The sequence below is a fragment of the Cyanistes caeruleus genome, chromosome Z (genome assembly GCF_971803275.1).
Source record: "Cyanistes caeruleus chromosome Z, bCyaCae1.hap1.1, whole genome shotgun sequence".
NCBI lineage: Eukaryota > Metazoa > Chordata > Aves > Passeriformes > Paridae > Cyanistes > Cyanistes caeruleus.
In genome coordinates this window covers 16,968,002-16,980,570 of record NC_141732.1, presented here as the reverse complement: position 1 = coordinate 16,980,570, position 12,569 = coordinate 16,968,002, and positions in this window count along the sequence as shown.

The following is a 12,569-nucleotide window of genomic DNA, read 5'->3' as shown; positions in this document are numbered from 1 at the left end:
TATTTTACTCCATTATGGTGTTTTTTGAATAGGCTTAAGGTGGTTGGGGTGTTTTTTGTTTTATGAGGGGGGAAGAAGGATTGTGGGGGTTTTTTGTTGCTTTTTTTTGGGTTTTTTTTTTAATTGTCTTAGAGGTCTCTCTCTTTCATGGACAAAAACTTTTATCCATGGGTTTTAGCATGCTTACATAGGTAGTGAAATGGATTTTCAGCACAATCAAGATAATATTTAGCATCTTTCCTTTATGTAGCTCAGCACTCAAACTGTAAAGAGAATTACTTTTGTTATATCTTACATATGTAAAGGAAATATTCCTGTAATGTTGTAATGGAATATTCTATCTTGATGGTATACTTTAATAATATTTATCAGAGGATTTTATCAGGGTATTTTCTGGTATTTTGTGGGGGTTTAGTCATGCCACCATTTAGTTATAGAAAAATTGTCAACAGAAGATTTTCTTTACTCTTTTAGCCAAAATTGTGAAAGCTGTCTTAGGCAATGACAATACATTTGTGTCATGCTGAGATAATGAAATCAATCCTGTTTTAACAAAAAAACCAGTCACACAATATCCATTAATTTAATTCCCTTCCCATTTTTTGTTAATATAGAGTGCTTAGTACTTGTGAGATAGCAAATGCATTCTGTTAAAAACAGAAGGTAGTCAATATGTCTAAAAGTACTGGAAAAAGCAAGGAAGGGCTCTTTGAGCAGCCTTCATTTCCTGAGCTGTCATTCATAGGTGAGTAAAACAATTTGAAACATATGTATAGAATGCTTCATCCTCAGTGTGTATAAATTTGAGAAAGAGACCATTGCAAGATTTTCCAGTGCAGTATTTATAAATTTGCTCTTGGTCATTACAAAGTCAAACAAAATGTAATAGAAAGAGTAAACAAGCTGTAAGTTTTTTAGAACTCCAAAACTTGTGTTCTTCCTTTCACTTTTCCAGGCCCATGGTAGTTTTCAGCTTTTATTACCTTTTTTGCACTGCCTTTTCAGTCAGCACTTTGTCCTCCACCTTTACACACACCAGCACAGTTAAGAAGGAAGGGGAAGACAGCAGGAGGACAATAAATGTTTAGGAGCTGCTTACACCAGTTGCATTCTTTGAAATCTATAGGGTCAGCTGGGACTCACCATGGTGAAGTTTTCAATGACAAAATTAGTGTTAACTTCTGTCTCTGAAAATAGAGGAGAAGAAGAGAGCCTCACCTCAGACATGTGAGTGGAAGTATGTCCTCTTAAAATTCATTTACAAGAATGTGATATACGAGAAAAGTAATTGGGAATAGTCAGCATGCATTTACCAAAGATAATTTGTGCTAATTCAATTTGATTGCCTTCTGCAATCAAGTAACTGCATGAACAAGGTAGAAAGGATGATCTCTACCTGTACAACACCTCCCAAAGCATTCATTTGTAAAAGGAAAAATGATAAAAATACCTAGGTGAATCAAAAATTTGCTAGACTGTATTGTAGCAATGGACTGAAATCCAGATAGCAGACAGAAAAAAGAAGAGAGTATTCAAGAGGTCCTTTTAAGAATGGTTAGTAGCACTTGATGGCAGAGTGAACCCTCAGTAGGTTTGTAGAACATACAGAATGAGGAGTGGTTGTCCTAAAAGCAGAGCAGTGCCTCTCAGTTTCTGGAAAGATGGCTCAGTGGGATGCTGAGCTGGGTCTTTTTAATGTGGGGGAAAGGATGCAAAGGGATGGTCTAATAGCTCCAGAAAACTATTAATGAAAAATGTTGTTTCATGGACATTTTCAACTCAGCTAGGTAGTACAAGACTAACTTGCTGAAATGACCACAAATTGTAGTCTGAAATATTCATTCTGGACATCAGGAAGAACTTCTTCATGGGGAAGGAGTGCAGTACTGGCAGTACTGGCAGTTCCTCAGCCTGAGGAATCTTTGTTCCTTTGGAATTTTGAATTAGGGAAATTCACAGTTGAGCTGATCCACTACTTGATAGGGGATTGGAGGACAGACCTTCAAAACTACCTTTCAATTGAAACTTCCATCCAAACCTCTATGTAGAAAGGACACTTCCAAAACTATGTTTATTTCATCTGACTTGTATATTTAGCTTCTGATACGTAAAAGCATTATTATTTTTCAGTAAAACAAACATCCAAAATCTTGTTTACCATCTGCAAAATATTATCTGCAATGGCATTTATAGAATATTACACCCCTATTTCTCACATGTTATTAAAAAGTTCTTCATGATTGTTTACTTTGCTTTCTTTGTTATCGCAGCATAAAGCTGAAAACATTTCCATCTTTAACAAATTAGTATTAATTAAGGTATGCCAGAACTGAAGAAAATAGTTGCTCTTACAAAGTGTGGCATGATACAAAAGAAGAAAATCAGACTGCAGTTTTTCTCCAAAGCACTGAGAGAGTCGTGATACACCAAATCTAAGATTAAGCAATTTGCTCTAATTTATACTACACTTGCAATGCTTCATGCAAGAATCACTTTGAAACTGAGGACAGTTTAGCATTAGTTCTTTTTTACAATGACAAAAAAAGGTTGCACAATAAGCTTGAGTGTATAGTGGTGAGTGCCACTGAAAAGAAAAATTATATTTTTTCAGAAATTTCAGGAAGAAAATATATTCTTAAGAATTTAGAAGGAATTAATTTATGTTAATCTCTAATTAAAGACTGACAGAGCACTGTTTGCATCTCTATGTGGAATTGATTTGCAAATACTTATTTAAAGGAGTACAAGATATTTTTCTTAAATGAGTTGTGTTGTTGGATTCTTGCATAAAGTTTGCATTGTTATTAGCTCTTGTGTAATCCAGGGTTCAGAATCAACTGTGTAACTGTCACAATTTCATGCCTGAGTCATGAGAATCAACACTCTAAACCACACTGAGTAATTTTTTTTGATAGCACAACATGATTTATTGCTCTTAGAGCAGGATTTTTTCTTTTAGTAATTTGTATTTTATTTCCAGCTTGTCTATAGCTTTCATTCTTCTCTTTGTCCTTCTCTTCCACAGCTTATTTTTAATTTTTAATTTATTATTACTTCAGTTCTGCTTCAGTGAACATGCAGGTAGCAGTGTGGAACTCAAAGGCTTGAACAGGGATCACATTTGAAGAATTGGTGCATGCAGAACACTGTACCTGCCTGAGCTAGTGTCTACTCACAGATCTACAACAAGAAAGCACAATTAAAACATTTTTGTAGTTAATCAGTCTGCATCATTAAATGTTCATCCAGAACCTCTAGTTCAGAAATTTGTCAGGCTAAAGAAGTGAGACTGAATCTCTGTTCTGTGGATATACAAGTGACTGGGAATTATGACAAATCAATGAAAAAAATGCCACTTTTTAAATCTAAAGACTTTTGACTTTGTGTCTGTCAGAGAAAGTTAACAGAAATCACCTTTTTTAGTGCTTAACACGCATTTATAAACTGGTGGAATTACCTGTGCTCAGCTTCTTTCCTTAATTCACATTATAAAAATTCAAATTATAAAGGAGGACGGCTGTTTATCTTCTTGAGAGGCAGACAGCACTGAGTGGAATATTGTGTGACAGAGAGGAGGCTTCTTACAACATCCATCTTTTGATGTTAATGAGGAAAGAGCATACAGCAGAATTTAGTCTAGTGAATAACACAGGAAAACTATCCATAGGCATCAGTGAAATGATGAGCACTTTGTCTGAGCAGAACTTTGTAATAGCACCAGATACTCAGATGCTCAAAATATGCAATACTCATTAGAAATAGAGAATTATCTTAGAACGGATATCTTTATTTAAGGAAAGAAGAAGAAATTTAAAATTTCTGCCTACAAACCATTCTGTTTAACAAACTGCGATAAGGCTAACCTAATTAATTCTTCCTCTCAAGTAGAGGATCAATTTATGTAGTTTTAGCTATTATTAGTCTGTGGTGACTTAGTAAAGAGGAAGCTTTTACATGATATAGTTAATGACACTTAGAACTCCACCTTTCTTTAGCAGGCAAGATTGCAGCAATCCCCTTGCAAATCTGCATGATTTATGAGTCACCTTGCATTACCAATATAAATATTTTTTCTAGATTTGATTATTTTTATTTCTATTGACAGACTTGGACTATTTTAATGTAGAGGTTACTAACATGAACTAGGATATCATGGTAACATCCTGAAAACCTCCCACTACATTGCAGATTTCTCTGGTATTTACCAAAAGCTTCATCAAAGCCATCTTAGGCACAATTACTATAACCTTTTTAGGAGGAAGGAAAAATTATCCTGTATTTGACATATCTGTGCCATTTTCCTTATTTGCAGGAGTCCCACGCAAAACTTAAAATAATTTAAGATTATTTTTCTGTGCAGTAAATGAAAACACTAACAGGATTTTATTTAAATTCTTACTCTGCCACAAGATATGTTAAATATTACTTCTGGATTTGTGTACAACAGAATCCTACTTATCCATGCACTTGCTGTAGATGGGAACTTTTTTTTGTGAAAATGAGTTATGGTAGAAAAAAATCTTCAAAAATATGTGTACATATGCATGATATAAATATATGTACACATATACATATATATACACTTACATATCCACATTATATACATATACATATACATATACATATACATATACATATACATATACATATACATATACATATACATATACATATACATTATATACATGTATTTAACACCTGTCACACTGGAACAACTTGTATTGAGGTAATAAGGACTTTTTCAGTAGAAGCATCCTTATTATAGAAGAATAGGTGTGGTCTATTTTATCGTGAAAGAAATGTCATGGTTTATTTACCATTTATGGTTTTTTCCCATTCCTTTCTTAATGTATCCCAGATTAGTGAAATCTCACCTCTAATATACTTATGTTTAGTCCACAGGATGCCTGTTTCATTAATTTTTTGCCTTCAGTTCATTATTTTTACCTTGTGGCTCTACAGATGACGTTACAGAGATCACACTACACTGTGATTCCAGCCCATTGATAAGTGACAACCATCTAAAGTTCTTTTCATTAGTGGAGTGGACCAAAATTGTTGGATGCTTAATAGGAGGTAAAAATTGTCCATTAGTAAAAACATTTCTAATTTGATTTGGGAAGCAGAAGTGTGGGATGGTGGGCACATAGGCAAGCAGATGTGTTGGCTGGTACTTAGTGTCTAAGGGAGGAGGAACATCAGATGGGGAGGTACACAGATCTATCAGCCTTACATGAGGCACTTGGATTTTGGCAAGGGAGTAACCATTACGAAAAGGGTTACAAAGGCAGCTGGAATTGAGAGCTTCCTCATATTTTTCAGCTTAGTCTGTTGCAGCAGGTGAATTGATGACTTAACAGGCAGGTATTACAAGGAAACGCCTCTTTACGTCCTTCTGTTGGTTGGTTTGTTGGCAGCCTTTCTCTCTCTTCAACATGTAAATCACAGTCATATATTCCTGTCTCAGCCTCACTCCCATGTATATTGCAAAATTTTACTCAACACCTTCAAGTTATATTAGTATTAGGATAATATGCTGGGAGCACATACAATGCTAATGAACTCTTTGTTAGCAAGTTTATTTTAATATTTTACTGTAGTTATTGATAGGCATGCAGAAACTCTATAAACTTATAGAAGTATGAAAAAAAGGCCAAATTAGAAAGATGTCTTGGAGGAAGCACTTTCCATCTTCCTAATGAAGCCAGGATTGCTGCAAGTAGGTATTCACTTTGACAACAATTGAATTAAGATCAAAGGGGATACGAAAACCATGACAATATGACTGTATTTCATGCACCATGAGGCAGGGTTAGTGTAGATTAGACATATCATTAGTCAAGGGGATCTTTTTCCACTGAGAACTCTTGGCTGCTCAGTGTCTTTTTCTTCCCCTATCCTTTCAAAGTCAGTATCTGTTTAAGCAGAAAACAGATTCCTTCCCCCTAAGACTATGACAGAAATAGGCTACGGATTCGAGGCTATGTCCAATCAGTGGCAATATGCATACTAATATGTGGCACAGCTTGTGTAATGAAGTTCCCAGCATGCAGCCTGGAAAGGTATCCTCAAGTGTGCAGGGTGATTTATTTCCTCTGTCAAGAGGCAGGACAGGCAGGACTTGTCCTTCCCCACAGTCCCTTCAAGAATACTCTGTCACCCCAGGAAGCTGTAATAGCTTCTCCACACTCAGGCTTTGTTATAAAGCTTGGAACCCTCTTTTAGCAAGGTTACCCTCCTGGTCCTTTCCATCATCTGCACTTGCTTGAGAAGTTGAATTCTACGGAAGAATACCAGATTTGCACTGTCTATTTACATTCGACTTTACATTAGCATGGTGAATGATCAATAAGAAGGTGTGCTTACTGTGACTGAAGGAAAGGACATGCCTGTAACTGGTGCAATACATTTAATTCCTGCTTTTTAATGTAATGACAGCATGCAGGAAGATCTTATAATGTCTGTATTAAGCTGTGAAAAACATTCAGACTAAACAACATTTTTGAAATGGTTATTTGCAAGGAGGATTGCAAAGAGGATAGCAGAAGTCAATTGATGGAACTGCCCAATTAATGAATTAGTTTCCCCCCCCCAATAATTTTAATTTGTTCATTCAATATATTAAAAAAATTGCACACTGATTTTAGACTTACCTGCCTTAGAGACATGGCACTTGGTTTCATCTGATTTGTAAAAGGTCACTAAGTGCTGTTCCAGTAGCTTTGCTTTCTGATATGCATAGTTCTAAATGTTTTTGTCAGAACTAAGAAATTATTAATTACATATATTACCAAATGAGAATATTGACCAATTTATAATCCTTACTTTGTGTATAGATTTAATATCTTCTCTCTTTTGGAAGTAAATTTTGCAGGGGTTTCACCAGTGCAGTACAACTAGTGTCCTGATTACAACAGCTAACAAAGAACCCCCCTGCCATTACAAGTGAATAGACTCGTACACGTTTAACAAAAAGATGTCGGTTTTGGAATCCCACTGGAACTATTTTCCAAAATCCCTCTTTAGACTCAGTTGTACAAAACCCTAATTTAAGCCATAGGGATCCATATATTTGTCACTGTAGTCTCTAAACACTAGTATGGGGTGCTGCTTCTTCAGTTTTGAATCTAAGCACTTTATATGTGCTTTTGAAGGGTAGGGTGACACTTTTAATTTGATGCCATTTTGAGTCCCATTCCACCACAAAACCTGTCTTTCCCCATTTCCACCTACCTGACTGTACAAAGCCCCAGAAATATGTTTGCCAACTCTCAGAATGAAATATGACATAGGCCTTTGTTTCTCAATGGAATGTCACTGGAAAGATCAAATGTGGGCATACACAGAATGGAAATACACAATATCAGTTGCTAGGGTGACAATTGGTAGCTGCATTTTTTTAATGATATTTTTGTCGTTGTTGGCCATGCGTATAATCATTCTCAGCTGTCTTGAGCATAGTTCATGCCTTCCTGGAAACACATAAACAATTCCTACATCCTTTGGAAAGTAAGCACCATGGTAAAGAAGAGGTCAAACATAGAAGTGTTCCATTAATATATAACATGAAGTTCTGAAATACTGCCTTATCCAGCTTTTATTTAAAAGACCCTAACTAAGAAAATATCAGAACACAGTTTTGAAAAAAAATACTTGTTTCTAGTATGTACTAAGGATTTACTCTTACATTTGACCGAATTAGTGACACCAGAGCAAGATATTGCTCTCTTACAGGTGTTTTGACACATTTACATCATTCACAGAAAATAAAGGAGTGTTTTGATTATTTTTGTCCCAATGAGGGCAAAGGGACACAGTATATATGAAAAATTATTAGGAAGGTGTTAGGTTGATGTGGGAGACAGGAGAAGCGACAAGCACACACTGGGTTCATGCAGCAACAGTCTGAGTTTATTGTGGGTCAGCCTCTTTCACAGGGCTTTCAAATTTCCTACACTTACAGACATCACTGGTCAAGGATCTCAAATCCACCCAGCTCACGATGCATGCATTGGGTGCACCGTGCTCCAAAGGGATTGGCTGAGGTCCTCTGCTAGGCTGGTTGAGCTGGAATCTGTTAAACCAAATTATCTGTGCAGCTTATGGACCAGCTATTGCTATCACAGGAAGGAATTTTGTGGAACTGGGTTTGCAAAGTTCCATCCTACTGAGAAGGCTGTTTAGCAGATAATTAGTTAGGGATAAGCAGAGTCACATTATTGATGCTGTTACTGGCAAGCTCAAGGGATGCAATTTTAAATGAAGATGAACCTCGGCTCTAGGAATGGGTGACATCTGTATCTACTTCTGAACAGGCAGTTGTTGCTGAAACTGATGGACCTTAAAGAAGACAGAGCAACCCTTATACCAGAAATATAGAGGGACCACTGTCAGAGGAGTCATGACATACCATGAATGGTTTCATGCATCAGCGCTTTATTATTCCCCAATACAACATTTATACCCTTTTCCCTTACGCATAACACTTGTGTGCCCTTTTACTCTTTTGTGATTGGTCAATACAAATCAGCATTCCCTGCTCCTTTTCCTTTAATGATGTTCACCTGTCTTACACAGCTGCACCTTATTAGGGGCCAGACTGCCTGCAGCATTATCTATCTCTGTACCTTTACAATCCATTCTCCCACAGACCACGACTCCTATAATTCATAAATCCTTCATGAGTTACTCTTGGGGAGTGTGGTTCCATAGAAGGTAATGAAGGGATATATCTTTAAGTCATAATCTAATTTTCAAACTCCAGTCAGCCAATTTCCAGATCTAATGAGATGCGGCAAGTCTGAAAATCTGTTGAGGATTAGGGAGACAAATGGAATTACTCAATCTGGCTGTTCTAACCCTAAACATATCTAATGTGATTTTTCTTTTAAAATTCTTACAAAATTTAAGTAGGTTAAATCACCTTAAAAAAGAAAGGTAAATGACATAACCATAATAAAAGTAGTCTTCTGAAGAGATTTTCAAAATATTCTCAACTACAAATGTTCCAGTATATCATAAATCAAACTGTAAATCTTTGGGGCAAAAATGGGCTGTTTAATGCCACAGAAATTTTTACTGGATAACAGCAAAGGATCACACAATTAATCCTCCTTTTCTCACCAGAAAAAAATAGTTTGACTAATACTTTTGAGGAATATTTGCCCTTCCTCTGGCCTATGCAAAAGCAGACTCATCAACCCATTCATTTTTAAGCAAATCAGAAATTTGTAATAACACAGACACTTTTTTGTTTGTTTTAATATTTAATTCAGAACCAAGTAAAGTTTACTCTCAGTATCTTGACTATAAATTAAATGTTTTTCCCATCTTTTTCACTTCAACACAAAGAAGAATTTCAAGTTAAATCCATATAAAGCAAGCCCTTTGTCTACTAGGATTTTAGTGCTTAAGTACATCTAACACACATTCAAAAGACAAGATAATAAAGTCAGAAATTTCTCACTAGGTGTGTAATTGAATGCTTTTAAAACTTTTGGTTAATGACTAAAGCTAGCAGCAATTTGGTTTCTCATCCCTAGTACAGAAAAATGCATTAAACAGGAGACTTCTGAAGGAAGCATCCTTTCAGCTATCTGGTAAAGCTGCCAGTGAATGAAATGGTATTTACTTGATGATCTGGGTTTTGGGGAGAATAGAGAGAGGAGAAAAACCCTACTTGGAAGAGGGTCCTTTAAACACGAATTTGAGTAAATAGGAAAAGTAGGAGCCAGGCTGATGTAGTACACTGTACAATCTGTTCATTGCATTTGGACTGCTAATTAGAAAGTGATATAGACAGTACTGTATGAATGCACCACAACCTGTTGAAGGTCTGTCAGACTTTATCTTCACTTTCACATATTTGAATATTCTCTAATAAGAGGTCTTAACTGAAAGCAGAATATGTCTCTATAAAAATGGAGAACAGATATATCAGCTTAAAATTCTTACTGCATTATGTGTGTATGTGTCTTCCAGTTCTCTTGAGCATTTCTAAGACAGCTACCCTAATTCATAAGCACAATATGTAAATTCTGTAAACGTTTTTTTTTTCTTCTTGCTTCTGGGAACTAAGCTAGGCTGGAAAGTTTGAAATACAATAGATAAACATAAACATGAACCTAGCATATCATGAATTGCATATCTACCAGGCAAAAGAACTACTTTTGTCACTGACAAATATTATTTTTATGAGGTACATTAAGAAAAAGAGAGGAAAACATACACTTTTAACAGTATGCTTTCTGTGTGTCCTTCCATAAGTCAAGATGTAATTTTTTTCTCTTTCTTTTTTTCTTTCATCTTATCTGACGGTTCTTGTTTCTACATCTCAGAAAGCCAGCTTCCCCTCTCCATTCTTCAGCAAGTAGTATTAAAGGAAAATTTTCTGTATTAACTAGATTACATTACATTAGCTGACACTCTTAAATATAAAACATGTTTTAATAATACCGGTGATTAGAAACAGTTTGGAGATTAACTTGGAAGCTTATCTGAATTTTAAAATCTCAAAACTGATAAAAAACTTATTTTCTAAAGTGATGAAGTTTAAAAAAAATTTTAGAGTGGGAAAAAAAGGTGCTTGATGGTAGTGACTCCACATGGACAGTGACTCCACTATAAGATTATGAGGTTAGAAGAAAGAGGGTTTGGGATAATTTTGGCATGGTCACCAGGAGACACTTCTCTCTCAGTAATAACCCAGCCAGATTAAAAATGGTTTTATTCTGAAACTGTTGATGGGAGACATGCAATCCACGTTGCTGAGGAAATGACAGAGGGAAGAAAGCCGTACAAATTACGCAGTATTTGTCCAAAGATAATAGCTGTGATTCCAAAGTAGATCTCCCTGTCCTTGCTGAGACTGATTTGAGTGCAAAGGGTTATACTAAGTAGCAGATACTATCTGAGGAATTGCAGCCAGAAAACATGTCAGTAATGCATGTTCTTTTCTGCTGCACTTAGGTTTTCCTCAGGGAAAGGGGATGTTTCAGGGTATTTATGATGCTCTCTCTGTCTGAAAACTACATCCTGGTTTCCATTATCTTTTACCTCCAAAGATGACAGTGTGATGTCATCTAGAGCAAAGCTGGACACAGCAGGATCTGTTTCGCCCAGGAGGATGTCCATAAGCTCTTCCAAAGGCAACCCTTTTTGAAAGAACTGGAACTTTACAAAAGCTACTTGGGTTAGAACCCAAAGTTTTGCTCTAAGTTCCCCATCAAATATAAGCAAAGGCTTTCTGAAGTCAGTCTACAAAGTTTGTTTCAGCAGATGCCTACTTGTAAATGTAGAGTTTCAAGTGTCACAGCATTCTGGTACTATCTATAATGTCTTAAATGTAAAAAGACTCACTGGATTGAGTTACTTGAATTACTGCACTCAGTAATTTTTAGAAGCCTTGTCTACCTTAGCAGATATGAGCTTGATGTTCATTAGTTCAGTAATATTTTTCACTTTCTCTTTTTATCTTTGTAAGAGAGACAGTGTGATGCAGAGACTGTAGAGTTCTGGATAACCATTTTGTATTTTCAGGTATTTTCTAGCCACCAAGTTTCTTTACCAAGCATAGCCATAATCAGATCACTCCTCTCTGACTGCTACACTTCACAGAAATGTTCTATGAAATAGTTAGCCAATAACTTTAAAGCACTTTGAATATGGAATAAATTATATAAATACTGTGGGTTTAGACTTTTCTCTACACTGATGAGGCAAGTAACAAGAAATTCTCTTTCGGCAATAAACAAGATGGAAGAATGAAGGAAAAAAACCTACAAGAAACCTGGCAATGTAAAGTTTTATTTTTGTAGAAGCATCTGTAAAATCTAAGAAAGTTGCCATAGCCTGTAAGTTCGACTAGGTATCTCTAAAATTATTTTTCTTGAAGATAGAAATAATTAGATATTTAGATAATAAATAATTGAGATAATTAGAATCCTGGTTTATCTCAAGCTGAACAGAGAAGAATGGACTGTATTGCTGGCTTGAAAAGTGCCAAAGCAACTTAAAATAACAAAAATAACAAATAAGAAATAAAAGCCAGGAGCAGTTTTAATGATGCTAGGGGTTTGGTTTCAAGACTGGATGCTCCCAAACTCAGGTGCTAAAGAACAAAAATCAAGATCCTTTACACTTGCAGTCCTCAGAGCGGAATTGTAATGATTGACACGCAGACCGGCAGGGTCTGAGATAAATAAACTGAGATGTTTATTGAGAGAAATGAGCTGGGTTTATACACTTCTTCAAGACATATGATTCATTATATGTTGTTTTCCACTAAGGGACCTGTCACACAGTGCCATGTCAGCAACAAACAGGCTTTCCTAATGTCCTTCCATGGGGTGACCAGGTGCTGCTCAGGTGTCTGGCAGCTTCCAGCAGGCTCCTCTCTGTGGGGCATCTGCCACATCGCATCTCCTCCGCCCAAGGCCAGGCAGAGACAAGCCTCTCTGTGCTGCCATGGCATTCTGCAGGTGTGTCCCACAGCCTGTAGCTCAACTCTGTATCTTCTCTCTCACTACAATTCCCCTTTTTTTGTTTTATACAAACAAGACTCACAAAAC